The sequence below is a fragment of the Tiliqua scincoides genome, chromosome 1, assembly GCF_035046505.1.
Source record: "Tiliqua scincoides isolate rTilSci1 chromosome 1, rTilSci1.hap2, whole genome shotgun sequence".
Lineage (NCBI taxonomy): Eukaryota > Metazoa > Chordata > Lepidosauria > Squamata > Scincidae > Tiliqua > Tiliqua scincoides.
The window spans coordinates 58821880-58830596 of NC_089821.1; positions in this window are offsets into that span (position 1 = coordinate 58821880).

The window sequence follows — 8717 nt, forward strand, 5'->3', positions numbered from 1 at the left end:
TTTCAGTTTAGAGATAGTTCAAGAGAAGTTAGAAGGAGTTCTTGCAGTTTGAATCCGAGTAGGGAGAGAGCGGGAAGAGTTAGTTGATGAAGCTGAGGCATCCTGAGGTGCATTGTCTGTCTTTGAAAATACAAGATTAGCAGTTCAGTTGTCCGCTATATAATCTGTCTGAATCAATTGTCTAGCTGCTTCTGCTATGCTCTCCTTGCATTATTTGTACATACACTGCAAAAGGATCATAGGTCTTTAATACCAGCTCTCTCTCTCTCTCTCTCTCTCTCTCTCTCTCTCTCTCTCTCTCTCTCTCACACACACACACACACACACACACACACACACCCTACCTTTCAGTAGAGATTTTTTTTGTGTTTTTTTTTTTGAAGATAACCACAGTGCACAGAAAAGACTGGAGCATAAAATTTAAGTTTGTGAAAACTGGAATAGACAAGAAGGAAAAAAGCATCTACTGGTTACAAAGACATGGCTTATAGCACCAGCTGCGCTCAGTTCCAATTCAATTCCCACTGTTCATAGTCGAAGACAATTACTGTCCTTGGGATGGCAAAGGGGTAAAAACAACAACAACAACGGCCCTTCATTAGCACTCAATATCATAAAATCATGTTGCAACAGACTCAAAAGCCCATTTCTGATTGGGAGGGGGTATTCCTCCAAGTTAAGGCTGGAGTTTTTGCACATCAGGTCAATAATCCATGTTATCAAAAAATAGTCACAAAAGATGTATTAACATAAGCTGTGTATTAAGACACAATTATTTATATAAAGGACAGTAATGGTTTGCAGCAGCTCTCACGTCAGGGCAGTGGAAACACAGTTTTTAGAAAAACTAGCATTTTAACAATTAAAAAGAAGTCCTCCAACATTAATCAATTTAGCAAACTAACAAAAAGAAATGACCAAGAAGTATGTCTTTTTTGGGATATCTATACAAGTCAGACAACAAGAAAACAGAAGCCATTGAAGTGAACAGGCACATGGCGCAAGAGAGCCACATTTCCTAGAAATATTTTATTAGCACATGCTAGTACTGTGTTTTACATACAACTTTCTAGAGAGGCTAAAACTCCAGAACTTCCTAGGCTAATTCCACTGAGGTAAACAGAGCATAAAGACACACAAATTGTGTGGATATTGTTGAGGTAGGTCAAAAGATACATCTCATTATGCAGGGGCAAGAGAAGCTGCATCTGACAAAATTCCCTCTTCAACACAAACATTTACAGGTCAGGAGCCATGTCTTCCTTTGCTCCAAAGATCCCAGCAATTGCTTATAAGGAACACTTACTTTGTTGATTGAAGGCTTGAACCTGGTCTAGCTGCTATTAACTAACATTTCCAATTTGAATAAATTTACATAAATTAATATATTAGAGACAGAACTTATATGAATGAATTTTACTAGGCTTACTTATGAGAACTATAATGCAGGAATGTAGAACCACATGAGAACTAGGAGCTGTTTGCCACATACCTCTTGCACATTGAAAACATACAGATCAAGTCAGAAACACCTTGAGACATAAGTTGTTCAGAGCCAATGGGGGAGGGTTAAAATAATACCCAGGGAAAAGCATAAAACACATGGGAAAAGCCTTGATCTAACTCAGCCTGCAGCTCACATCTGGCAGTGATGACTGGCAGTCAGGGGCCAGCATGGGCTCCGACAGGCCAGAGACTCATTGGAGATTGGGGCTCCCTGCAGGCCAGATTGGGGGTCCCCAAGGGCCACAAATGGCCCGTGAGCTGAAGTTTTCCAAAGCCTTGTCTAGAGCTTCATGTTCAAACTCTCACAGCTTCCAATTAATGAATTTAAAGGAGCTGGGTTTGAAATACACCTGTTCAAGACTGGGGAGCCAAAATCCAAAGTCAGCAAAGTGAAGAAATGGTCTCTTCCAGGCCATGTCCCAAATCACCTCCCACTTTGCTCCACGCACAATGGCCAACATTCCTAACCTGTATCTCTCACCATGTCCCCATCTTTCCCATTAGCGACTTCCTAATACAGGGCTATTATTTCCTATTATTGACATATTCTGTCAGCAAAAGAGAAGGCAATTCCTGCAAGGTTCCCCTTCATAGGGAGGAGGTACTGCTTGTGACATTGCTGTTAACACCTATTCCTGATAAGCCAGCAAGAGAAAGTGTGCATGGCTATGTCCACTTACACTGTTTGTCCTAATATAAGCACACATGAGGAATATACTGGTGATGGAGCGTGGGTTCCCTACATTCAAAACCACGAAACAAGGAGATTGTGGCAGAATCATAATCTGGTGCTCAAGGGCCTATTGTCCTCATGTCCTGCTTGTAGGCTGCCTGGGAGTAACTAGCTGGTATCTCTTGGAAACAGAATGCTGGACTAGATGAACTTAAGTCTAATCCAACACACAGCTGCAATGTGTCTCCTTTGCTCTCTGCTTGATAATGGATAGAGGGATCATCAGCAATTTCAGCCAACTATAGAGAGACAAGGCGTGCATGATGAAATTGCTGTCCATTGATTTACATCTGAGTGATTTACAATGTGTTTGCCACCCCATTGAAGTCCCAGCCCAGGACTCCCTCCACCCGATTTCCCTACAAGTGTGTTTTTACCTGGATCCACTCCGCAAACTCTTCATTTGAGAGTTCATGCATGCGGGGGCTCACTCCAGTTTATTGCCTAGGCCTCCATCAAAAATTTAATTCTATCCGTTCTTTGATCCCTGATCTGTGTGGGATGCAACTGCAGTGCAAACATTAGAATAATGTGAGTGTGACTGGAATTACTGTCTTATGAGGCTGAGCACTATTCAGAGAGTGCCAATCAGAGCATGCTTTAAAGAGAACAGGCTTGCAAGGTGAGATCCTGGTCCCGATGCCACAAATAGGATCGCAGTTAGCATGACTACTACATATTTGCAGTAATTCCCTTCCATCCTGAACATATTGACTTGAAAACAAGTGCCATTAAAATCAGCAGGATTAATAATTTAGAACTAGGGAGAAAGTGCCTATGCATTTATTTATTTATCTTAATTTCCAGATATACCAGGATGTTTAGGTTTCATGTGAAGTTAGCCCCTCTCTTCCAGTTAAGATAGCAAAGTTAGACAAGTACTATGTCTAAGTACTTGCAGAAGTATTACAAATGTGACCCTGATGCAATAGTGGACAGCAAAGGGTTTTGGAGCTTGCTTATATTTCATCCCCTAAAAAGAGAGAGAGAGAGAGAGATCAGAAATCTTTATTTGTAGACATTTGCCCTAGGTACTGCAGGACCTTTTTATCAATACAATAGCACAACATTAACTAGACAGACTAGACACAAGAAAATGAATCAAGACTGGTGCAAGCAAGTCTTGAATTTTAATGGCTGCGTGCATTACTTACAAATTATTAAGAGCTGACCTTAAAGAGGCACTTGAGTTGAATGTGCAACTAATTATGGCCCCCATTAAAAGAAAGTGCTAAAACATAACTGATAACCCATTTGCTTCAAATGCAAGATCCTTCCCCTTTAAAACAGGGATTATCAAACTCTATACTCCTGGAAGCTGCTCCCTCCTGTAGTCAGCAGGCAGAAGCAGAGTTTGCAGCACAATCTGATCCCTTTCTAAGTACAGATGTCAACTTTGTTACTGGTCCTCCTCCACGTGCTTCTAACAGTAGCCTGACATGCAGGAATTTAGCAGGCAAAGGTTCTCTTAGCATGCAGGTAAACTGCTGGCAAAAGCATCACCTGCTTCACTGAATGCTAACCAACAAGGAGGTCAGCAATTCTATCTGTAGATGCTTGTGCTCTATAATAAAAGTGAATACTACCTAGCCATAAAGGCTTCATAGTTATGAGTACAACATACAAAACCCAAGGGGAAAGTAACACCAAAGTGTGAAATTTCTCCTCAAATCCTTGTCTTCTTAGAAACAAAATTGTGGGCAAGCTTTTTTCTACACCCTTGATGGGGTGGGGAAGGGTAAAAGTAAAGTTAATTTGGGAACCATACCTGCTGTAAAGGACTATATTCAGGCTTCCAATAGCTACTTGCCTGGTAACCAAAGCAAGACTCTCATCTAAGCTTCAGGCAGAGAAGCTTACATAAAATTAGAAGACTGTCAGGTTTTTTTTTCTCTTCTCATCAGTGAGTCACAAAATTCCTACCATTAATTTACACTTTAAATAAATTTATGGACTAGTGACCTTTGCAGACTTCTGATTATAATACAATCCAATGCATGTTTACTCAGATGTAAATCCAACAATTTCCTACTAAGTAGGCATAGAACTGTGGCCCTAACATATAACCACATATAATGAAATCACACCAATGCAGGAATGGGGCTAACTTCTACATGGCTCTCTCTTTGTTCCAGTGTCTATTTGTTAGGTAGCTTCAGCAAACCACTGAACATCAGTAGTATTACCTGCACACATCTCCCATTTAACTTCTCTTATTTTCTCCCTGGTTTGTTCCTAATGCACACTTCATGCTGAGATAAACATTGCATATATCCAATGAATAAGGAATTACAGAAGAAACTGCATTTTGGGGAAAAAGGGGAGCAACATTGCGCCTCTTTCTGTTCAAGAAGACAAAAACAACTGCTGAAGCCTGGAACTGGCTATGATACCACTTTAAAATGCTGGTACTTAGATTTCTTGAAAAACTGCTGGCCTGACTGACACCAAACAACCACTGGTCAAGTGCAAAAGCAGCATCTATGAGAGAGACCAAAAAAAACAGAGGACAACACCATGACTGAATGGTGGCCAGCTGCACTATTTCTTATACAGAGCAAATGCCTCGTTCTACCCAAGATCCAAACAAATTGTCATTTCACTATAATTACTATGACAAAGCAACATCAGCTCCAAGAAGCCATGTGTCCATCCAGCTTTCAGAACCAAATTCTCTTGAAGGACAAGCCTGCTTTTACCAATGTCTGTGGGCCTACTTAAAAAGTAACATACAATCCAGGTCATGTTTAATTGGCTACTAATCACAACACTGTAGATTTATATTACATTACACATACAGGATTCTGTAATGAAATGAGGTTATGAACTTGGTGTTATGACCATGAAAGTTAGCTAACCATCGCTTTTCTTACATGCAAAGTACTAGCTGGCAACTAGCACTTTGTATGTAAGAAAAGCAATGGTTAGCTAACTTTCATGGTCATAACACCAAGTTCATATTCAATAGTTCAGAAATCTCACTGAATAGAACTCTCCACTGGACAGCTAAGAAATGTCACATAGCACCTGAAGGGAGAGCATGAGGTGAAAGTTTAAGGTCACTTATGCCCCCTGACCCCAACAGTCAATAAAAAAGGACAAACAAGTATTTTGCTTTTGGGCAAACCGCTTTTTAGGACAGACCGGCAAGTTTGATCCGAGAAGCTGAGAACAACATTTGGGTGCAAGAGTTACTTTCTAGGGAACTGAGGCAGCCTGTGGATTGTTTGTAAGGAGTACTGTACTCTGCTCTCTGCCTCCATCCACCTCTGTTCAACCGGTATATTTGTAAATAAAGCAAATATTACAAAGATACTGTAAGCTCTCTCACCACCCTTTCTTACCACCCACAGAGGTATGACATGAGCTTCAATAAAAAAGATAAGAAATTTAAAAATGGGGGGTCTGGACTCATCTGACTCATCCTGACTCATCTGATCTTTCCATGTCTATTTTACCAATGGATACATTGAATAACTCATTATACAACAAAAAGTCCCCCAGATGGGGAGCTTGAGGAGTTCATAATTCATAAGAGTAGCAGAATACCTGGAGAGTAATCCACAAGAATGGGAAGAGGAAAATTGCTGGCAAACTCTTGGGTTCCCCCCATCACCAGTGGCATTAGGATGGGTTATACAACTACAGCTTGTATAATATCCATGGGAAGCAATGGAATGGAATACTTTGCATGCTTGTTACCCCCTCCTCCTTCTCTTTACCCTGTATTACTTCATGCAATGCACATATGAGGGAAGAGGTGAAACAAGACCCAGAGCTGTCCCCAGAAGGGTATGGGCCTGCAGCAACTCAACCAATGTCGTCGTCCCCCCCCTTATGGCCATATATTGGTCATGAAAGCACAGGGCCCCACCTACCCTGCCCAAGGGATGGCTCTGGCAAGGCCTAATGGTCCCACATCCTGGCAATAGGCTAGATAAGGAACAGAGACAGGTGGTCCTTTGAAAATCACCACTGCCATGTGAGGTGATCAAGCACTCACAACCCATGTGCTTGCATGTGGGTTGTGAATGCTTGAGCACCTCACATGGAGATAGAGCTTTTAAAAGGACTCCAGTGGGGAAGCACTGCCTCACCTCCCTCCCCACCCAACACACATCCCTGATGAGGACTATTGAGAGACTTTCCCTCCCCAGATCAGCCTCTGCTTTACCCAAAAAGAGACCTTCATTTTCTTGGTAGGCTGTAGCAGTCAGCAATAGCTAAATCAAGATGGCCTATGAGAGTATCAGATGAAGCAGAGACAAACTCCCCCTCCAGGGATAAACTAGCCATCTTTATCCTGCCTCTCTCCAGAGCTTCACAGCTGTAGGAAATGGCTCCCTGAGACTGCCTCTTCTAGAAGGTATTTTAATTTCTCCATTTAATGGCCAGATCAGAAAACCATAGTAATATAGAGATTAAAGTGGCAAAATATCCTTAATTATTGTTTCCAGGTTACTACTGGGGTGAGGCAGGGGAGGAAGGGAGAGAGGGATGTTGCTGAAATTCACTACAGCACCTAAAAAGACATGTTTCACTTTTCTCATCAAAGGTTGTCCAACCACCAGTTTCCCTTCATCTCCTGACCTAGGGGATGGCAAACTATTTTAAGGAAATCCGTGATGAACAAATCTCACATACCAATACTACATGTTTGCACATACACACATTCTGCTATGTTCCATAGGACTTACTCACAATTAAGTGTGCATTCAGGACTGCAGCCCTACAGAACCATTTACAGAATGAGAACCAAGAAATAACAACAACCATCCCATTGCTTTCAAATTCCAAGCATACTGAAAGACATGACCAGAAGATCAAGAAATACGATAGTCCCAACTCTGGGACTGTGCCCAAAGCCACAGACACAACACAGTGAAGCACAGAGCCTGACCACTTGCAAAAGATGCCCTGTTCTCTCTCCTAGTATCCCATGAAATGTTACCATTGGACATAATCCTGCAAACATTACATGCTAATCCCCCCTGAAGCAGGAACATTTTGTTCCAAGTACATTTACAAGTAAATCTCATCCTTTTAGAAGAAGACTCCAAAGTATGTTCAGCACTGTGGCCAGAGAGGCCAAAAGCCAAAGTTCTTTCAGAAAAAGTAAAACAAACCACACCCATTCACTGGAGCCAAATGAAGGACTGCAGAAAAGTTGTACTATGGAAGGCAAGTACCAAGACTTCAAACCACTGACTGTAGCCCCACTAAATACAGTGAATGGCACAACTCACCAGAGTAAGTCATAGCTAGATTTCTCCTCTTATTATTTTCCCTTAATAGAGTGAGTGTGTTATTAATTCCCCTTTAAAACAGTGGCAGAATACCACCCCCACAAACTGTTTTGTGAAATTTCCCAGGGAGACTCCAGTTCATCCACTCAGCCAGGAACCTCACTGAGTGTGACCTTGGGTCAGTCACTATCTGTCACCAGTGCCTACCACACAACGTTGTTGCTAGGATAACATGTGGGGGGGAGTGGCGGCCTTGCATGCCTCCCTGAGTTCTTTAAAGGAAGCCTGGGATTAAAACACAGTGGGTAAGGAGCAACTGAACCCTATGCAGTTTTACTCGGGAGGTATTGCCCGCTGAAGTCCCTTCCTCGGAAGCCTGCAATAGGGCTGCGCATCCCCAGTTGGGTGCAGGCAAGACAATGCCTCCCTTCTATAACTCAGATCACAGTCTAAACATACTGGATATGCATAATAATGAAAATAATAATAATACTAGACTTAACAGGGAGTAAGGATACAATCCTTACCCTTACCCAGTGGGAGAAAGTCTCACTGAATTCAATTGAGGCTTACTTCTGAGTAGCCATACATAGGATTGGGCTGTAAATTTCCTTGGAATTTACTTCCAACTAGACCTGGCCTTGGATCCGCCCGAAGTGCTAAGCACCGGGCGCCCCAGACTCATTTCCTGCTGCAGAATGGGACCCTGGTGGCTCCGGATATACTAGCCTGCCAGCCTGCCTTCCCCTCGCCCCCAGGGCTTTGGAGAGCAGCTACTGTACTGCACACGAGGATCTATACTGGATAAGTTTTCACGTGACACCAGCAGGCAGTCACCGGATCCATCAAGTCTCAGTGGGAAGGATGGGGACTCTCTCCTTCGGAAATGCACGACGCTTCACTCCGGCTGGCGGGCGAGCGAGCGAGCGATCGCAGGACAAGCCTGGGAAAATCAGGGCAGCTGGAGGGATGGCCAAGAACTGGGCTTTTTCCTCCAACGCGTTTCAACGAAGAGATCTTTCGCTTTCTTGCGCGGGGCTGTTTTTATTCCAAGTTCTCTTTGGATGCTCTGAAATGCCACCGAGATGGAGGGATCCTCGCCCGAGCTCAGCCCCCCCCATCCCTTCCCCAAGCACGCAGCCACCCTCCAACCGGGACAGTGCAAAAAGACATCGCCACAAGTCGCGGCTCAGAGACCAGCCGCATCCCTGCGTCCTCCACGGTGACAGCGT